Below are 8,511 nucleotides of genomic sequence, written 5' to 3'. Positions count from 1 at the left end.
AAGTGAGACTGAGAAAGAGGGAGAGTGAGAGAGAGAGAGAGAGAGAGACTGCAGTGGCTCACTTTGTCGCATGACACAGTTCCTCCAGCTGCCGAGGGGGAGAGAACGAAAGAGAGAGAGAGAGACAGAGAGTGAGTGAGAAAAAGAAGATGATTATGCGAGACAGAGAGACAGAGAGATAGAGTGAGAGAAAAACAAAAAGAGAGAGCCTGCTGTGGCAGAAACGTTCTTTGTTGCTGTCCGTGGTTCTGAAGCTGCATTCTGTCAGGAGAGAGAGAAAAGGTGCTTTCATCTCTTGTTCCTCCAGATAGGTTGGTAGTTAAAAGATGTCCAAAGCAAAACAGGACATTGTTGGAATAAGAAACACGACTAATATACTGTACTTTAGCACATTGTATTCAACAGATGGCGCCGTCAGTGTCTTTGAGACACCACTACTAGCTCTTCATCTACCCACTGTCTTCCATCCCTGTGGCTCGTAGGTCTTTTTCAGAACCACATCGATTTCCTCTCCCCGACTGTGTAAAGCATTGTATATCACTTGCTTTAGCACACAGACATCAAACATACATGCTAATAAAGCACTGAATTTTAATAAAGGCAATGTGGTAGAAGCAAGATAATACACATCGCCTGCAATTTATCATCAGTTTTCCCCAACATGAATATGAAAACCCCACGTCCTAAACAATGAACAAGATGAACTGAGGCTGTATAAACAGTGCAGATACACGCGCACAAACACACACACACACACACATACCTCATCAAAACTTCAGATTGGTAAGTCCATGCATTGCAACCGAAAGTAACTGTAAGTATTTGTCTCTATCATAATTTCAGACGTGCTGGCCAGGGTAAGCATGATGAATGTCAGCATAGTTCGAGGATCCACTATTTGCAGCCTCTCTTGGTGAGCTCATTTTCTTTGACTTATATCCTCTGCTTAAGGAAATTAGGTTTTCTGAAACACTGTCTGTGAATGAATATTCTCAAGTTTAGGTTCATATTTCTCGTCTTAGCATTTCCAGGCTTTTGTTTCCTTTTGCCACAATCTGTACTTGCCGAGTGACAAATGGCTCTAAACTTCTTGTGAGAGGAATTCGCAGGAACAGAAGTCTGAAGTAAGAATGGGAGGCCTAGCTGCTGTTGTGAAACTCTGTGTGTGAATGAAGTCTAGTGGGGTTGTGTTGCTCTGGTGTGTGTGTGTGTGTGTGTGTGTGTGTGTGTGTGTGTGAGAGAGAGAGATAGAGAGAGGAAGTGGGAGGTAGAGAGGGAGAGAGTGTGTGTGTGTGAGAGAGAGAAAGAGAGAGAGTGTGTGTGTTTGTGGGGAGTCAGTAAGAGAGGTTGTGTGAAGTAAGTGCAGTATGATATATGACCACCGAAGCTCAAGGCCACAGTTCATCACAGTCATTGTACCCAGCCTGGTATTTACAGCAAACCCATCCTTTCACCAGCCTGACCTGACACCCACATTCACCTGTGTGTGTGTGTGTGTGTGTGTGTGTGTGTGTGTGTGTGTGTGTGTGTGTCTGTGTGTGTGTGTGTGTGTGTGTGTGTGTGTGTGTGTGTGTGTGTGTGTGTGTGAGTCTGTATGGTGTGTGTGTGTGTGTGTGTGTGTGTGTGAGTCTGTATGGTGTGTGTGTGTGTGTATGTGTGTGTGTGTGTGTGTGTGTCAGTCTGTGTGTGTGTGTGTGTGTGTGCTCGTGTGCCTTTTTGTTTGTGTGTGTGTGTGTGTGTGTGTGTTTGTCAAACTTTGCATTTCGCCTCTGATAGTCAACACACTGGCTGTCTTTTTTTCAACAAATAGGCTCCATCTGTCAATCAATCAGTCCAGAATATAACGTCTTACAGTCAAACAGGAATGATCATAGAAAAATCTACTTCTCACTTTGCCTCCGGCTTGTTTTGCACCCCATTGACCACAATCCAACTGCTACTCAATAAATATCAGCATTTATTGACAGATTAATAGATAGATATCCACAGTTGGGCAGTAAATGTTTTGCATTGGACCAGGACCATTAGGTTTGCAAAAGTTAATTGATGATGCATTTCCATTTTAAATGTAAATATTAATGGAGAGTAATTGAACTCACTTATTATATAGTCCTTCTTGATGGTCCACTGTGCACTTTTCCTGAAATGATTGCATCTCTCATCTCAGATATGGCTCCGAGGACGTATATTAGTGTGACTTAAACATTGGTATCGTTCATAAATCTTCCCTTCAACTTGTCTGCTTAAAGAATCGGGATAAACATGTGGAACAGTAATGGGAGACAGTTTGTCTCATATTGCCAACTCCCAACATTAATATTTTTAAAAAAATATATGAAGAAGTTCCAAAACGCTATATCCTCCATTTTAATACATTTTCATAAATCATTTATTTATTCATTATTTTTCAAGTAATTTACTTAATTTTTTCAAGTAATTTCAGTAGAAATGTAATTGGGTATTGCTGTTTAATTTATCTGTACTCAATCAAAACAACAGAACTGCAATATATGCCTTTTATTAGATAGGACAGTAAAGATAGTGGGAGAAAGAAATGGGGTGGGATCGGGTAAACGACCCGGGCCAGACTTGACCCCGGGGCTCCATGGGCACGTGGACCTGATGGGCGCTGTAGCCTGCTGTGTGCCCCAGCACCCCAACTTCCATGACTATCTGAGGCTGTCACCTTAGTCAACACACCTGCACAGGTAGAGGTAGACCAACTGCAGAATGAGGTGGGATATACAGTATGATATGTTTGTATTGTTAATGTTTTTACTGAAACAGGCCTTCCTTGTGCCACCTCAAATGCTTTGGAATGACTTGTTGGCTACCTTCTTGGAGAAGGAGATAGGAGGCTTAAGGTGTGTGTGTGTTGCACATGTGTGTGTGTGTGTGTGTGTGTGTGTGTGTGTTGCACATGTGTGTGTGTATGTGTGTGTGTGCGCGCGTGCGAATGTCTGGGTGTGTGCACTTTAATCAAAGAATAGACTGGCTTCAGACTACAGAATTTTCAAAAGCTATCTCGCCAGCCAAATGACCTGAGACTCAACCAATGAGTGGACTGCAAATGTAGAAATTAACATAACCTCCAGAGCAGGGCAGCGGCCCTTTGAAAACTCTGAGACCGTAACAAAAGATGAAAAGGCATCCCATAATTACTCTATCAAAACCGGAACGTAACAGCTTCCTCCTTTTTTTTTCCCAAATCACTTTAATCATTGGAAAGGTCCATCATTAGTTTTACACAGAACTGGAAACCTCACAGTAATTTTGGTTAAATGTCTGCCGTCCTTCCCCACCTGACCCCTCCTAGCCTGTTATCGACCATGCTCACAGACAGACAGACAGATATATACAGAGAACACACTGACACAAGCCTCCCAGGGTTCTGTGCATATATTTACCCTAAATCTGCAGAAATGATGAGGAGTTTTGATTTTCTTCATCCACGAGGAAATCCTGCAGGAGATTGGATTTCCAGCTCATTGAACAGAGAGAAAATGTGGGAATATGACAGGGCTTCAGTCAGCAGGAGTCTCACACAAGTGTGTGTGTGTGTGTGTGCGTGTGCGTGTGTCTGTGTGTGTGTGTGTGTGTGTGTGTGTGTGTGGTGAAGGGGGGAGGCAGTGGCAAGGGTGTTTATGTGTGGCTGTGGGTGTGTGTGCTTGTGTTTGTGTGTGTGCATGTGTGTGTGTGTAGGGGGTGGAAGATTGTGTGTGTGAGTATGGGATGCACACACTGTGGTCTCTGGTATTGGTTTTCTAAATAAAATGACAGGTGACCCACTTTCTGATAGACAAAGCAAGCTGGTGTTGCTGTAAATGCCCAGGGTCCATTTGGGTTGGTGTGCATGTGTGTATGTGCATGTGGCCATGAATGTGTGTGTGTGTCTGTGTCTGTATGTGTGTGTGTGTGTGTGTGTGTGTGTGTGTGTGTGCGTGTGTGTGCGTGTGTGTGTGTGTGCTGATACGCTTGTCATCCGCCGCAGTAAATATTGAACCAAGATTACTCCGTAAATGTAAAGTATGCTCCTGAAGCCTAATGAGCTGCATAATTACAAATACGGTGTAAACACAATTTATCAGAACGAGAGGCTCTCTCTCTCTCCACCAGGGAAGCTCCACCAAACCAAGACCATTTCCATGCGCGTCTCCTCTAATGAAACGTATTTCCCCAAACAGCCGGGTCACGCGCTGTCAGGAGAATAACAGCAAGGGGCTTTGAAGACAAAAGGTCACCCTTCATCTGAAACTGTCTGAAAAGGTCTTGTGACTGGAGGGTAAGGGAGAGATAGAGTGAGAAACAAAGAGAGAGAGAGAGAGAGAGAGAGAGAGAGAGAAAGTGAGTGAGTGAAATAGATAGAGAGGGAGAGAGAAAGAGAGAAAGTGAGTGAAATAGATAGAGGGAGAGAGAGAGAGAAAGTGAGTGAAATAGATAGAGAGGGAGAGAGAGAGAGAGAGAGAGAAAGTGAGTGAAATAGATAGAGAGAGAGAGAGAGAGAGAGAGAGAGAGCGTTACAACACCTACTGTTTTCCTGTGCATGTTTGGGGAAGTTGATCCTCTTTGTTGTTTTCCACGCTTGCTTTTGAATATTTCCCTTGCCACATGGGGGTTGAACCCGGCAGACTAGCACGCCCTCAACCCAGCCCTCTCCTTCAGAGCTGATTTCTTCAACTCACTGGTGGCCTTGTCTGTGTGCCATTGAGCATTTGTTTGTTTCAGTCTACTTCAATCATTTTTGGGACTCCAAATACATTCAGTGCGTCAATGTATCTTGAAGTCTTTTTTAAACCATCTTGGTGATCACAACAATATTTTCTCTTCTTGTAATATATTAACCACCACAGGTATGAATGATTTCTATGATCTGAACATAAGGGTTAATATAGCTGCAAGCGGCAATGACGTGCCTGAGCACCTTCGGCTCCACGATCCGTGACATTTAGTCGTCCAACAATGTACTCACATGTAACGTGTGCGTCAGATGTAATGAGATCTCAATGTTTTGGCTTTTGGCTGAATTTTGATTGGTGATTTCCATACATTTTGTTGAGAGAGACAAATTAAATTTTAGGAAATGTGAACGAATGTAGGAAGTGTAAACATGCAACAAAATCAAAATTGTAGCATAAATGGTTCTTGAAATATAAATATGCTCATGGTGTAGCAAATTCGATCAACTTTCTTTACTTCTTATTATAAGATATTGGCTGGTGAAGCTCTAGACTTTTGCATTGACATCATTCAATAGGTGGTTCTGCACCACAAATTAGTGATACTGTGCTGCAGTGATGCGCCACCATATGACCACATACATTTTGTGATCTGTGGTGCAAGGATTGAAAAGTTATCCTAAAAAAACTGCTTTCGGCCTACCCACTAGCAGGATTGAATTTAGATGGTTTCTTCACAGCTAATGAGTAGAAAATGCATAGTTTTTCACTTAATGACTGTTCATATTGTACAGACCTTTTAATAACATTTTGAGTCTGTTAAGAGGCAAAACAGGCACGTTTAGATGATGCCCCCTTGATCGCGACTTGATCGCGACGTGTAGCGATCAAGATTAATGTAAAAATTGGCCGGATTTCTCCTTTAAGCCCTATAGCACACCAATGTGCAATGGTACACAGCTTGAGAACCACTTACTAGCTGTAAGAATGGGAAGTATTTCTATCCATAGGAATAGATAGTAGTTGGTTCTACATCTCGGGTAATGTTTTCTGATATTTTAGGCTCTGGAGAAGATGCTCATCCGGTGCTCAGCCCCTAAATATGAAAAAAATAGTCCTTTGAATCATATTAGCAATTGATATTACTCTTTTTATTTCTATGATCCTCAATTTGACACTGTCTCCAATTCATTTTATCTGGTAATTTGGTTTTGACCAAACATGCTGCAAATGCACCACATTAAACACACTCAAATCCCCTAACCAGAGAGAAGTGTTGTGTAGAGACCATGTTGACTAAATTCCCTTGGAAAAAGCATTAAATAAATCCATCATTCAGACCTCAGTAACCAGATAACCTTATCAGTAGCTGTGCAGTCTCCCTGCCCGCAGATTTTACGGTGTCTTCATAATGCATGCAGTCAACACAATGGCTACACGGGCACACCAATAATTAAACTCCCCCAACAGATCCCCCAAACCATTTCCTGTAGGACACGAGAACTGAGGCGGTCTTCCTGTTACAGGCAAACAGAGGAGAACAGACGCAGAGGAGAGGCGAAGGAGAAGGGAGGAGACAGGGGGAACTGGAAGAGACTGTCTTTGGTTCTCTTTGGCTCCTTTTTTTAACCTCCCCTCCGTGATCATGTGACTGCGGTCTCAAAGGGCCTCGTTAGGCAATGATTAGGGGCGGTCTGCAATAGGGAGCAGCTCAGGCTTTAGCTTATACTATATAAGATGCGTCTCTCTCCTAGTGAGTTTATGACTATATACTGTAAAATTTGTCTCTCCTAGTGAGTTTATGATTATATAAGATGTGTCTCTCTCCTCGTGAGTTTATGACTATATAAGATGTTGTTCTCTTTTAGTGACTTTATGACTATAAGATGTGTCTCTCTCCTTATGACTATATAAGATGCAGTTTTCTCCTAGTGAGTTTATGACTATAAGATGTCATTAGATAGTGAGTTAGTAAGATAGTGAGTTTAGGACTGTATAAGATGTGATTCTCTTCCTCTGATGCCTAATGCGACCCAGGTCAGTTAGATCCAGGCTGGACTTGTGTCCCATGCGCTCTCGTATGGGCTGCTGTCTGGGTTTTGTCCTATTGTCTGGCAGAGCAGCCCTTTCTCCTTTTCAAATTCAAATTACAAAATACAAAATACAGTGAATAGCTTTGCATAGCTGATGGTCACAGCAGACTTATGTTAAATTTTCAATGAGTCCACGTGAGTGTTTTTGCTGAACACTGCAGCCAGTTGGCTTGTTGTCCACACTTCAGCCGGAGACCTTGGCTGGCCAGCCTGTCTGTTAAATACCCTTATCTAAGTCAATGTCAACCCTCCACTTAACTGAAGAGCTCATCCACACAGCACTGGCTTAGCAAAGCATAAAATACATGCTGCTGCAGATGACAACACACAGTATTTATCATAGCCCTGCCCACAGGCTAGCATTAGGATTTAGATATGGAATATATGGCATACATGTAAATGAGAGCACAGGAACATGACAGTCTGGTGACACCCTCTTCAGCGATCTTCCCTGATGGGTTCTGTCATGTATCTCCTTTGCAGAACTCAATGATGCCTGATTCAGTTTAGTTTCACAGTCATTGAGAGAAACAAATATGATGTTAAAGCCAAATGCACAAAATCAGCATGGCTGTGGTCGGAGCATCAACGGCACAGGGACATGGTTATGCAGAGGAGTACTGTGACAGTTCAAAGATAAGGCTGCAGTATGGTAGAGTTAAAGCTCCACCATGTGGCAACTCGCTGACTAGAAAGGAAAAAAAGGCAGCTTAATGTTGGTGACGGGGCTTCCACATCATTTACATGTCATGTGTGTGAAACTTCACAAGACAGGCTTGTTAACGCATTTAATCATTTCATGCGCACAGCATTCTCCCTGGGGGACAAGGCTGCATCTATGTTAATGCATGTGTTGCTTTTCATTATTCAGAAAGGGAAGCAGGAAGAGTGGACTCACAGGAAGCTTCCTGCTCAGCAGGATAATGGCGTATGCCGAGACGTGGAGGGGGTGCATACAGGATCTGTACCCACAACAGGTTATCCCACGGCCATTATGTGGCCTATGCAGAGTGAGGGGTCAGTGGCCAATTGCTCTATTTATTTCCTCATGTCCTTTGTATGGGCAAAGGAAGATATGTGAGCTGTCTGTGCTATTGTAAGTATATCGTCTGAGTAATACAATTAGAAATACAAAATTATTCTCCCGACAGGAATTGTATGTAATTGTAATTTATGTGCATTTTCCGGACATAAATACACCCACAGCCATTCAGTCATTTTTAGTTTTATTTAATAACACTAAGCTAATACAAAGAAAGGGGGAAACCATGAAAAGATTAAAATATGAATATGTAAAAAGCTTATATGACCCTTTCAATGAAATGTAGAAAAATGCTCAAGATATGTGCAAAAGTCATCATGTGGGGAAATACAAGATGCAATACTTAATTTGCATAACAGCTTATCAGGCAAACACAGAATCACAACAAACAGACATAAAACTGCCCTTTCTTTTTTCCCTCCACATGCCAAAATCAAAAAGACATCAGATATGATGTTTGGACTTTTCGTTTTTTTTCTTCTTCTTCTTCAAAGTGCATTAAACGACTTTTATATAAAAAAGGGTGGGAAAGAAAACCCCGTACAAATCAGAAGCCTTGCAGCCAGCAGAGACAGCTATCTTCACAAAATAATGACTTAGATCCATTTCGCTTGTTTGTTTGTTTGTTTTTGTTTGTCTAACCCTAGGAACTTTATTATTTACTATTGGTATTCCATGAGCGTGAAAAGATTACCAGCAC

The 8,511-nt window shown here is 42.2% G+C and overlaps 1 protein-coding gene across 4 annotated transcripts in view; it reads right to left on the bottom strand.

Annotated features, from left to right (window-relative positions):
* Positions 1 to 7,982: 7,982 nt before the first annotated feature.
* Positions 7,983 to 8,511, bottom strand: part of smarca1 (SWI/SNF related, matrix associated, actin dependent regulator of chromatin, subfamily a, member 1) — a 24,786-nt gene continuing 24,257 nt past the window's right edge. For all 4 annotated transcript variants that reach the window (XM_048237399.1, XM_048237400.1, XM_048237401.1 and 1 more), the window contains one exon: positions 7,983 to 8,511. This exon is cut by the window's right edge. The gene's annotated coding sequence lies outside the window, so the exon portion shown is untranslated.

This window comes from Alosa alosa, chromosome 2 (genome assembly GCF_017589495.1).
Source record: "Alosa alosa isolate M-15738 ecotype Scorff River chromosome 2, AALO_Geno_1.1, whole genome shotgun sequence".
Classification (NCBI taxonomy): Eukaryota; Metazoa; Chordata; class Actinopteri; order Clupeiformes; family Clupeidae; genus Alosa; species Alosa alosa.
The sequence above is the reverse complement of the archived record's forward strand: the minus strand, read 5'-3'. Positions and strand labels throughout refer to the sequence as shown.